Genomic DNA, 13507 nt, shown 5'->3' with positions numbered 1-13507 from the left:
CAAGAGAAAAACAGTCCCGCGATGTAGATTAATGATAATGAAAACTCAAATCGGTCATGAAGATCAACAGATGGAATCAGCCATTCGATGATGATTTTTAGCCTGTGGAAAAAAGCAATGGAAAAAATACTATGTTTCTAGAAGTAACACAAAGACAAACCACACCAGGAATACATTTTCATTAGGCATTTAGAGTTTAAGGTTTAGACATTATATTCATAAGAGAAAACGATGTCTTTTGGAGAAGGGAAAAAATTGTCAAAAGTTTCAGATCATCAAACAGATTTCATCATTTGTTAGAGATAGAGATTCAGTAATTGAGTATAACCCACAAAGAAATAATCAATAAATGGGATATTTTTAAGCATGGCAGTACCATGAATCAGTCATGTTTGCAGAGGAGCCTGACTGATTGAGATTGATCTCGGTGCTGGTCCCAGGTGTCGGATAATATGGGCGATTCATAGTAAGATCAACTGGGAAACTGCCGGCCTTTGTAGGAGTGCCTGGCTGCATAAATTGGTAAAAGGGATCAAGGGAACTCGTAGAAGTCATTGCATGAAAAGCATGAAAAATGTCAACAGAACAATGTCAATCTTAAGATCCCTAAAAATATGATCACAAATGCGACGACCAATAAGCTTGATAGCCAGCTTCTAGAAAAGGGAAATAGATAAAAGGAGTAATCACAAAAATATGGTGACAAAGAACCATGACCTAAGATATGCGACGAAAGAAATGAAAGACTTATGTTTCAAAAAGTAACATAACGACAAATGCGATGCACCCTAGCTATATGGGATTTCATTTCCTTTTATGTCTTTGAAAATTGTGATTTAATTCATCATGTAAGTTCATTTCCAGCAAATGACATTCAATGAATCGTACGGAAACATCACCACAGCATTTATAATAAGGCAACAACAATAAACCAACCAAAGGAAAACTAAATTAGCGAAATATTTAAGCTCCAAGCCAGACCACGTCAGATTACAAAAAAGTTACCCAACTTTTGAAATCTGCAAACAGAACTGGCGCGAAAATCCTAACCAGATCTAATTCTCATCAATTGCTAAATCTAAGCAAAACAAACTTTCATTTACATTTTATCAAATCAAATCAATCAAAAAAAGGACAGAGAACATTCATCACTAATACCAGAATACATGAAAATCCAGATTTGTGAACACACTTTTTAACAAAATTTTGTTCCCGGAAGCCCAAAACTACAGCCACCTACTTTTGCACCTTCGAAAGCCAAAAGAAAGGAAAAGGTTTATGACTACTAGTCAATGCTTCAGATCATCAAATGTATCTTAATATCAGTGAGTAACACATAATAATTGGGGAGAACCCACAAAAAAAACAATAATTAAGAATAAACCCCATGAGTGTTTCAAACAAAAACAATACAAAAAAAGATTAAATCAACCTGTATAGTTATTCAAAATGACACTTGAGTGAAAGAGAACAAAAGAATAATAAAAGCTTGCTCAGAACTCAAATGAGAAACACCCTATGCAATGATATGAAGAACCTTACAAAGAAAAGATAGGCATATATATAATACACATAAAAATCAGCAAATGAATTGACTCAACCAAAACCCTAGATTCCCAGAATAAGTTGATATACATTCAATTATATCCATAAAAGGTTTAATGTAGTTATTTACAGATTTAAATAGTGGTCAAACAATGAAGATGTGCACACAGAAAATAACAGAAATACATACAAAATTGCCTCTTTCCATGGTTGCTTTTAGCACACAGATAAATAGAGTTGCAGAGAAGTGGAGAACAAGAACTGATATTTTGTGTTTTCTGGAAATCAAAGGGCAGCAAAAATGTCTAATTCTCGGAAGAGATACATAAACTGACAGAGGGATCTGAATAAAGGGACTGGAAAATTTGGAAGCCCTGGTTATTTAGTTAGAATTGCAACCATGGTTAGCTATGGCTTTCAATGATTTTGGACACATATAACTGGATAATTTCATTTAATGCTTGGCTCCTAATTACAGATTTGATGCATTAGAATTTGTGATAAGATTACAAGAACATTTAAATTTTGTTAACCTTGATTGAGTAAAGGAAATGATGTTACAAATATTGTTGTTTTATAATTGTTCAAATGTATTCAGGGTTAGAAAATTTGAAAAAGTGACAGAAGGGATCAGACAAGGAAGGACTGGAAAATTTGGCTTTATCTTAAGTCTTACCGAAAAAAGGGGTTAGTTATAATTTTCTCTGAATTCGGACACATATAACTGGATAGTTGCATATTAAAGCTGCTTGGTTTTCTGGTAAATACAGATTGGATTGCACTAGGATTTATAATAAATAAGATTACGAGCACACCTAGGATTTTGTGAACCTTAATTGAGTCTAGGAAACAATGTTACATTTATTGTTGCTTTATTGTTCAAATCTGTTTTATCATGGTTTGAAAAAAAATCCACATTAGATTGAATATTATTCATTAAAATTCAAAGTTGACATTTACAATTAGCTCCCGAAAATATAGACAATTTCTTTTTGTCAACGTGCATGCAGATTTGTTTGATCTACTTATTTTCGTACTTGACATGCTTCGAGATTGCCAAATTCTTAGCAACAAAGTTGATAGAATCTATAACTCTGCAAAATCAGCACTTTGTCAAAGGGTATACTGTATAGGCAGGAGTTGACCAAGGATTTCGAGCAAAAGGAGGGCGAGCCAGTAAGATGGGGACAAATCAAAAGAAATAGGTAGGCAAAACATGATTTTTAGAAAATTTACATGTCAAAATTATGTTTCCATGTGCTTAGGAGATGGCATATGAGCTTTCATTAATTAAGTCAAAAAAGAGTTCTGTAGTCATCTGAAATTTAGCAGCAGGGTCAACTACGAAAAATATACAAATCAACTAGAAAGCACCATCTTTCAAATTGAATGAATGAGACCTATCATAGCCTGGAGGAAGAGACCTTTTGGTCAGCTTGAGGACACAATGAAGAGGAACCAACCTATAAGTTATTTCATCTTATAAACTATTAAAGTTATCGAAAAATCAACAATCAAGTTTATTGTATTTAATACCATTTCTGATAAGACAAATTATCATGATCTCTGTCTTTCTAGGACATAAATTCTTTACCTTTATAAACTCTTTTCTATTAATCATTTTTAATCTTTTCTTACATTTAATTATTTTTCATCTCCTTATTTTTTCATATGTTTATTTCTTCTTTCCACTTAATTTCATCCTAAGTTTCTGACAAGAATGAAACTGTGGAACAACAATGGCTATTCCCATTTCGTCCGTTATTGAGGCATTCGGTGAACCATGAGCTCTATGAGCAGAAATCCAACATCAAAATTCGTTCCAGAAGGCATAGAGTGAAAGAAATTAACTTTCATTTTACCACATTCCAATTTGAAATAAATTGTGTCACAGCCGCGAAAAATACAAACTATCTTTTACACCTGACATCAACCGGAGAAGGCAAAAATGGCAGAGCTTATTCAAGAATCGGTTCTAACATACACAGTAAACACACTGAATAATGCAAAAAAAAAGATAAAATTCGACGGAAAATATTCAATAGATACAAAACACGTACTACAAAATACCCCCGTTCATCGACATTGTCATGAAGACCGGTGCCGCCACGGCCACCGGTGTAAGTAACACCTTCCGTCGCATTCAATCACACTGACTTCCGCCACAGCCACATCGCCGGATGCGGCGGAGACCGGCGTGGGGCTTCCCGGCGGATTGTATTCCATCTATTTTTCTCTGTAGAAGGAAGCGGAGAGTGGTGTGAAGTGAAGGTAGCCTTGACTCCAGGATTTTTAGATTGAATGTACAATCTGTGTAGAACAACGTACAAGTTCAATTATTTAAAATTGGAACGTAATTTAAAACAATTATAATTATACTTTCAAATATAATATTTATTTGGAAATAAAAAAAATCTAAAAATTCAATCCAATATGTATAAAATAATTTGTTCTGCTAGTGTCATGTCATAACTCTTATATTTAAACTTTGGAGACTGCTCAACATATAGTTTTTTTTAGTAGTACATTCAAGAATGTTATTTTTACATACATTTTAAAAACCCAAAAGTTCTTAAAAGCAGCAAACACAAAGAATATTCCAATAGCTTCTAACCTGGCTATTGGTGCGAATGTTTCTTCAAAATTTATTCATTCTTTTCGTCTAAAACAATATGCTACCAATCTTTCTTTATTTCTAATTACAATTCCATCCACATTTAATTTATTACTAAAAACCCATTGGGTACCAATAACATATTGATTATTAGGTGTATAAACTAAATACCTGACATTATTCCATTTAAGTCGATTAAATTCTTATTGCATAGTCTCTATTCAACTTGAATCACTAGGTGGTTCGTCGATTTTCTTTGGTTCTAATTAAGATATAAAAACAGAATGCAAATATTCATTAATCATTTGGTTTCTGGTTCTGAGTGTTGCTGAAAGATTATTGATTACTAGTGAAGAAATATGAGTTTTGCTCTATTTTCAACCTCGTGCGAAGAGGATATTGACCTGTGCTGAATCAAGATTGTCTTGTGTTTGAGTGACTTCAGCATCTTTGTGGATAGGTTGATCAGTAGTCTGATGATCTAGTTTTCTAAAAGTCTCCGCTACTGGTTGCATATGAGGTACATCGGGTTTTGGAGTTTGATTTGATCTTTTAGGTGCATCATCCTCACTATCTCCTTCTAACTGGACATTTTCCATTCTAATACTCAAAACAAATCATTTATGTTAGATTGTTCAGAGTTATCATAGGATTCATCAAATATAACATGCACTGACTCTTCAATATTTAGGGTTCTATTATTGAAAACTCTAAAATTTTTACTTACTGATGAATAGCCACAAAATATACCAGCATCAGATTTCGAGTCAAAGGTAATTAAGTAATTCTTACCATTGTTGTGAATAAAACATTTGAATCCAAAAACATGTAGGTAAGATATATTTGGTTAGCTCTTGTTTCATATTTCATATGGTGTCTTTCCAGCTTACTTGTTAATCATGGTTCAATTATGAGTGTAGCATGCGGTGTTGACTGTTTTTGTCTAAAATCTTTGTGACATCCCTGAGTCAGCAAGCAGGGTTCGTGCTTCTTCTTTCAAAGTTACATTCCTTCGTTCAGTAACTCCATTTCGTTGAGGGGTTCGGGCCGCTGAATACTCATGTTGAATACCTTGTTATGATATATAAGCTTCTACTGTTTGTCATTAAATTATTACCGCGATAACTTCTGATCTTGACTGCTGAAACTGATTTTTCATTTTGCACGCGATTAAGAAACTTGATCAATTACGAACAAATATAACACGTGAATTTAGAATAAACATCAATGATAACTAAGGTATATCTCATTTCTCTTAAATTCATTATTTGTATAGGTGTAAATAAATCCATATGCAAGAATTTTAGAAATCTAGTAGTCAATTTACTTCCCTTATTTTTGAAAATAGATTTTATTTTCTTAACTAGTTGGCATGCTTAACAGACATGGTTCTTAACAAAATCAATCTCAGGTAATCAATCAACCAAATCTAATTTACGTAGATTTTTAATTTATTTAAATTTTAAGTGATTCAGACGTTTGTGCCACAACATTATTTATCAATAGAGGAAGCAACAAAGCAAGTTGATTTATCTGGTTGGTAGAATTCCCATTTAATTTTATATGCATTCTGTTAGGATCGGTTGGGTGTGATAAATTGTTTAGAAGAAGAGTTTGAATAAGCACTTGACAATTTTCACAACTTTTCGATGGATGAATCAATTTAGTGATTAATTAAGTTCGCGAATTTTGTTGTCAATGTCAATCAGTTAATTTAATAAAAGTGCGGAAATAATTGAAAGACAGATAGAATAAAAATGATAATAAGCAACATAAGATTTGTGGATGTTCGGAGATGGGGACAAATAAATAGAATTAGGGGGACAAAACATGACTTTTATGAAAATTCCACGTAGAAATCTTTGTTTTTATTTTTTGGCTTCAGGAGGGTGACTTCCCTTATTATGGCTTAGTGGGGATGGCATCCGAGCTTTCGTTTGCTGTGTAATAAAAAAAAAAAAAGAGTTACCTTCGATTTAGCCAAACGATCAACTATTTTCTGAAAAAAATGTTAGCGAACCTCGGTATATACAGAATCATAGTGACGGTTTTTGCAAACAAATGTCGCAATTAGCGACGGTTTTGAGTTAAACTGTCGCCAATAGCGACCATTGTTGACAAACCGTTGCTATTGGCAACGGTAGTCGAAAACCGTCGTAATAGCGACGGTCTACAAAAACCGTCGCCGAATATTGCGACGGTCTTGTATTATACCGTCGCACATGGCGACGGACTTAAATATAAACGTTGCCGAAGGCGACGGTCAAAAAACCCATCTCACAAAATAGCGACGGGTTTGTTCGAACAGTCGCAATATTAACGATGGTTTTATGATAAACCGTCGCTATAATAGGGACGGTTTATCCTATAACCATCGCTAATCCAACCGTTTTTTTTGTAATGTTCATAGCAATATGAAGGGAGTGGTCACGGCGTGATCTATATAGTTTTTGTTAGAAATATTATAAAAATTTTGAGTTATTTCGAAAATCTATTACAACACTTATATGTATGAAAACATCCCATAAAGAAGTCATTTATAAAATCAATAGCAAATAATAATTGCGGATTGCCATAATAAAACATCAGTGCATTGTTAGACAAAAAGGAAGAAATTAAGCTATAAACTATTTCATCTTAAGAACTAATAAAATTATTCATTGATAAAAAATCACATTGTTCATATATAATACCATCTCTGTAGGACTAAATCTTCCTTATTTGTTCATTATCAATCCTTTTCTTATATTTAATCATTTTTTCTCATTTTTTTTATATCTTTGTTTTGTCTTTTCACTCAATTTCATACCACTTCTCTTCTATACACTGTCATTTACACCCTAACCTTGACAAGAATGGAACTATAACGACTATGGCCATTAAAGTGTGTTTCGGCAGCAAAGAAATACAAAATATCTTTTACACCAGACATAGATTGGACAACGTAAATATGGCAGAGTTCAGTCTAGAACAGATTGAACCACAGTACATCGTACACTCCATAAACAACGACACAAAATGATAATCTTTGAAGCAAAATATACAAAAACATGTAATATTAAAAATACCCCGTCCATCAACATTGTCATGACCGCCGCCACCGCCACGGCTATCGGCAAAAGTAATATCTTCCGTCGCATTCGATCAAAACGGACGAATACATACACACCTACCTTGTGTAGTTATCAGTAAAGATAATGACGTAGGAGTATCCATCCAAGGATTACCCCGAGATAAACATGATTAAATTTGAAGTTTTTAATTTTTGGGCTCCCGAAAAAAGATGCACCTTGTTGATATTATTAGTACCTATCAAATCTTTTATGTATCTCATTCAGATGTGAGATCGGTTCATTCACGCTGCCTTGCCACCTTTGACATTAATCAAATAAAAAGTCACATCATTCCTTACATTTATAAAAATGAAGAACACTCAACAACGCGAATCGTATTGATACTGAAAATGTGTCAATTAATGCAACAACCACCAAAAAACTAAATTACCGACCTCTTAGATCAACTCATAGATTATAAGGTAAAAACAAAGCATGCAGGTGCACGAAAATCTCCGTTCAATCATACACATATAACTGAAATACTAAAAGCATTCAAGGGAAAAATAAGTCCAAAAGTAAACTATGATTAAGAAAATTCAAATTTGTTACGGAACATCATACAAGGAAATCTATGATTTAATATATGATTTTTTCTCAGTGGCAAGCACGACCAAGTTTTGAGAAGTAACACAACGACAAACATGTGCATCATTGCTATGTGGGTATTTCATTTCCTTCTAAATTTTTGATATTATGATTTAACTAACCATGGCTATCTGTTTCCAGTAGATGACATTCAATTCATTGTTGGAGACATCCCTCAGGCATTTATGACATGGTGACAACAATAAATCAGCTAACTGGGAAAACAAATTATCGAACTTTTCAAAAGGCTCCAAGTTTATCCATATACTGAACTTTTAAATTTGAAAATCCAATTGGAATGAAAATCCCAAGGAAGCCAACATTCTCATGGATTCCTAATTCTAAGCATGCACGACAGAAGCTTGCAACATCTTTCAAGTAAGTTGAAAAAATATTCACCGATGCTATTTATTTTTTTTAACAAAAGACATACCTTATGGCTTAATACCTGATTTTATCATTGAAATCTAGTTCCATAAAACAATATTTTTGGATTTTCTTTGGGTTAAGTACAACCCAATCTCTTAATTACCCCAGTCTACCTCAAAAGCTAGATGGGAACAAATTGTCAAAAGTTTCAGATAATCAAATGGATCTCATCATTGATTAGTGATATGCAGTAATTGAGTATAAACCACATAGAAATAACTAATAAATGAGAAATTTTTAAACATGGTTATATCAATCTTTAAGGAAAGTCTGATAAGGTCCCTGTCTACCCAACCGAATACACAATGCAGGAGGATGGATCTTCATCCAGTCGGCCTCATCAAAGTGCAGACTCTTCTCCTCTAATTAGGGAAATTTTCCTTGCTACCATTGATGAAGTTGTGCACTCTATTGCACAACAACATATTAAGGATCTGCACAAAGAAGAAGTTGAATAACAGACCCTTGTACATGAAGTTTTCAACATTGCTAGATCAAGTGATGAAACTCTTGCAGGATTACACGAACAAGTTGGAGATGTGGCCTTTGTAGAACCAATCAGCAAGCCTGGAGTATTGATGAGTGAAGCACATACAGTAGTGGCTGAGATTGTTTAAGAGTTACTGAATCAGAAAAAGATTGAAGACACATTCACTCAGTCTAATTTGCAAACTGAACAAGTTATTCAAGCTCAACCGATTCTGATGATTGAATAAGGACTATCCTCCAGTTCATATCCAAATATCTTCATGGTTGTATCTCAGCCTATAGTAGTTAAGGACATTCCAAGTGTTGCTCTATCTCCAAAACTGAACAACTCTGAAGACCACATTTTGGATGATATTACTACTAACCTGGCTTTCATCACCTCTAGTCTCACCAATCTGCGGAGAAGTCATTCAACACTGAAAACTCTCTGAATAGCTTTCAAGACAAACAACGAACATAAGTGGCACACCTGTCTAAGGAGGTTATTGGTGTTTTTAGCTATCTGGACAAATTGAAAAATGATCAAATTCCTACTACTCAAACTCTCTCTGGAAAAATTTCTACCTCCAATCATGAGCTAGCAATTAAGGTAGACAAAGATCCTGAAGATCTCTCCTCCAAAATTGATACAATGTCTACCCAACTGAGTTCAAGTTCTTGAAATTTTGAAGACCCCTATTGTTGACAAAAAAGAAGAAGTTATCAGAGAGGGGGAAGTGAGGCAGAAGAAAGAACATAGCAAAGAACAATTTTCCAAGAGATCAACTGAGTCAAACAAGAACTCAAGCATTCAGAGATTTTCATAGTAGATATTGTTAGATTATCAGTTTATCTAAAATTGTTGTATAACTGGATCATTTAAGATTTATAATTCATATTTTGTGAAACACCAAAAAGGAAAAAAAATTGTTGCATCAATTAAATTTTGGTGATTTAACAAACTGAGCCAGATTAAACTGATAATGAGCTAAACCGAACATGAGCTAACTGATAGTTTTATAAGAAAAATCCGTTTGAAACTTAACTGATTTCTAGGTCTAACGAACTGATAGCTGAAGACTAACTGGAATAAAAGATAGTAGAGTAAATGAAAAACATTCTTTGAAGAATTAGTAAGACTACTCAGAACTAAATTATTAGATAAAAATTTTCGTACCAACAGTCTCTAAATTGTCAGAAACCCATGAGCACTACCTACAATGTGCGAATTTTCATAAGGGGTAGTGACGTGAAAAAGACGGGATCAACAGCTACCATATTTGGAACGGATATAATATTTGATTTTCATTGATAGTTAAATCCAAGTCTATAAATAGAACAACTTGTAAATTAGTTAGGCTATCTGGAATCATTAATGCATAAGTTCAAATATTCAAGCTTTCAATAAGCCAAACTACTTTCAAGACTTCTTAGTGTACACTTAAGTATTATATCAGATAATTGAGGATCAATTGATGCTTAATATTTTTCATTTCAAAATACTTGTAAACTGATAGTGTAATTTTCAGTGTTGTTTAAGTAAGTAAACTAAACTAAGAGTTTGAGTTAGGCAATGATAAGTAAACTAACCAAATTTGGACAAATTAGTGTGATTATGTATTCAACGTCTTTGTAACCAATCATCCGATCCTAACATTAATGATAATGAATATTCAAATTGGTCATGAAGATCAACAGACGGAATTCGCTGGAGTGGTCATAGGGCAACATGTTGGGGATCGATATAGAGTTTAGAGGGGATGTGAATAAACTCGTTCTTTTGTTGGACGTTTTTGCACAGAGTGCTAGAATCCTGTTAGAGATTATTGCTTATCTTGTTCGAATAAATATCCAGCAGATCACATTAATAAGTGCGGAAACGATCTGATGGTATGAGGGTGTAAACAATAAAACAGTAGGCAGTAGACAATAGTTGTTTCTGAAAGTTCGAAGATGAAATCTTCTACGTCTCTCCTTCTTCTGTTTCTTGAATATATCACTAAAAGACTTTGGTTATTACAGTACAACTTTTGTACAAACCCACTTTAGTATGACTTATTCTTTAGCCTACTGAAACTATTAGCTTCACAACTCAGTAATACGAATACAACAAAGTTCTAGAAAAGACTCTTTCCTAGATTACATACTCTTCTCAATAAGATGTATAAAACGTGAGTAGCTTGTGAAGAGATAACGAAACAACAACACAATATGATCTCAGAAGATAAGATAAATGCAATAACGAGTATGCTGCTTTTTCATATGTTGAGCTCTTGAAGATAACGAGTAGTTCTTTTGATTTGCTCAAGATAACATTGGATAAATAATGTGTTGCTCGATAAAAATGATCGTCAGTATTTAAAAAAGTTTAATCATCAGTGACAATGTCCCTAAACATTGTTTCCTCATCCCGAGGATCTTGATTTTTGAAGGATGATTATGCGTGATATCCTCAAGTTATGCCTTCTGCTTCCTTTTTTTGGCATCAAAGGCCTGAACTCGATTGAGTAAATCATCCACTCGGCTAGTAAGGGTAATAATGCCATGATTCAGCATCTCCAGATAAGGTGCTTGACTCGAAACTCGTTCATTAAGATTTTGAATAAACTGAAATCGGGACTCAATCTTTGTATCGATAATTTCAAGTTTCGAGTCCATAGCTTCAACTTTGTTGGAGACTGAGTGAATCGACGAATCATGATCAGAGACATTTCGAATGATATCAGCTTGACCGATCAAAATGTTACCATGGCTGGAGAGAACATTTTGCTTGAAAGTACTGGTTTCAACTTGTAGCTTGATCAACGATTCTGCCGTGCGAGTGACCTCTTTAGAGATGCAATCATGGAAGAATTTTGTGGCACTAACTTCTCCAGCATGTTCAAAAGACATCTATTTAACTATTTCTGAGAGATTGTTCAAAGTTCTTTGCAGAATGTCTATTTGAAATTCAAGATCAAACTAGTCTTCTGAAGAAGAAGTTCTTTCTTGCATGCACTGTTGATCTCTTCAAGATGAGCGATACGAGCAGGTGAATCAATAGGAGGGATAATCAAGGCAGTAGAAGTGAAAATTTCTTGTGGAGCAGTAGATGGTTCTGCTTAAGTTCCTTTAGCAGCAGCAGTTAGTTCAGGAGTTGCACTTTCTTCTGGTTGGGCAGCTTCAGTAGCTTCCAGTGGCTCAGTATCAGGAATAGTTTCAGATGAATTATGCAACAGAGCTTTCATTTTTGCTTGGTGTTCAGCAGAAAATATCTCCAAATTTGGCAGTGATTGGGATGGATCAGCATATGATTCTTCCATTGGTTGAGCTGCTGGTTGAGCTTCTAAAGATACCAAATCAACAGCCTGAGTTGCTTCTGGTGCAATAGCAGCAACAAGAACAATCGATTGAATTAATTCATCAACTGAAGCCAATTCACGAACAGAAATAAGAGATGATAACTGAGTAGGCAGTGTCATGGATGCAGGAGTACTAGTCACCTTAGCTTCTAAAGGGGCTGTGGTCCTTTCCTCAAGTGGCTTAATCCGAAGAAATCTGGGCCAAAACCTACTTGGTACTGCAACGGCTCTCCAAAGGCCTGTTCTTGAGCAAGAAATTGCTCATTCATCAATCGCAGACGGTCAATCAAAATTTGAATCACATTCTGATCCTGAACAGCAGTAGGATTCACTGCATCAAAATTTGACTTCAAGGTCTTCAAAACGGAATCCAGCTTTTGACATTTTAGCTTATCAAGAATGTAACTCCCTTTGTTCATGGTCTCAATCACATTGTTAGTCTTAGCAACAGCAAAGACCTTCTTTTCATTCTTCACCATTTTTGCGTAGACACCTGGTGATCTCAAGTATGTGATTGGGTGGAAAACTCTAACCTTAAGCCAATAGTCAAAGAAAGTCATGTCTTCACTGGCAGAATTTTCAATTTTTTCCAAGTGAAGATCACTAGCAGTATGAATAAATGACTTGGCACCAAGAGTGTAACGCCCCGAAAATTTTAAGGTCCACGCAAACCATGTGCATGCGATTATTAAATTCTCTTGTATTTTAATTAAATAATTTAATTGCATTAATTAATTATGTGGTGCATTTTTACATGTTTAAAATATATTTTTCTACATGGTTTCATTAAAATGTATTTTTAAAGGATATTCGAGTTGCGATCGAGAACGGAGACCGAGGGCCGAAAAATAGAAAATAATTTTTATTGGTTAATCGTTTTCTAAATTATTTAAAAATATGGGTGTAGCTTTTTCTTATTTTTGAAAATATAGGGTTTTGAGGTGATTTTATACGCCGGGACGTAATTTTTATCGGTGTTGGATTTTCAACAAAAATACAAACTTTTTGGCAACCCGGCTAATAAATTCACAAACTATTTAAGCAAAATTATTTTTAATATTTTAATTAATCACTAATGAGCTTAAATGGGCTTAATTAATATCTTAATGGGCCAATACTTAATTAGTGTTTAATTAACTATATAATATAAGTTAAACACCCCAAAACCCTACATGAAGTGCACGCCACTTTTCTGAATTTTTGTCCTCCCCAAAACACTTCAAACACGGCACGCAACACACCAAAATTTGGAACAAGAAAATCGAGCAAAGCTTGAGGAGAATTCAAAGCCAAAGGTCTTGCCCGTTCTTCGATTCGTCAACGGTTTTTTTCGTGCGTTTAAAACGCAAAGGCACGCCATATTCTCCTTTTACTCATCATTCACACCATAGTATTTTATTTAATTGAAT

General features: G+C 34.1%; 1 protein-coding gene across 3 annotated transcripts in view; it reads right to left on the bottom strand.

Moving 5' to 3' along the window:
* LOC142530109 (uncharacterized) overlaps positions 1 to 13507 on the bottom strand; it is a 259829-nt gene that overhangs the window by 160968 nt on the left and 85354 nt on the right. The window lies entirely within an intron of this gene.

The sequence above is a fragment of the Primulina tabacum genome, chromosome 16 (assembly GCF_025594145.1).
Source record: "Primulina tabacum isolate GXHZ01 chromosome 16, ASM2559414v2, whole genome shotgun sequence".
In the NCBI taxonomy this organism is placed as follows: Eukaryota; Viridiplantae; Streptophyta; class Magnoliopsida; order Lamiales; family Gesneriaceae; genus Primulina; species Primulina tabacum.
This window is presented reverse-complemented; position numbering and strand designations above follow the sequence as displayed.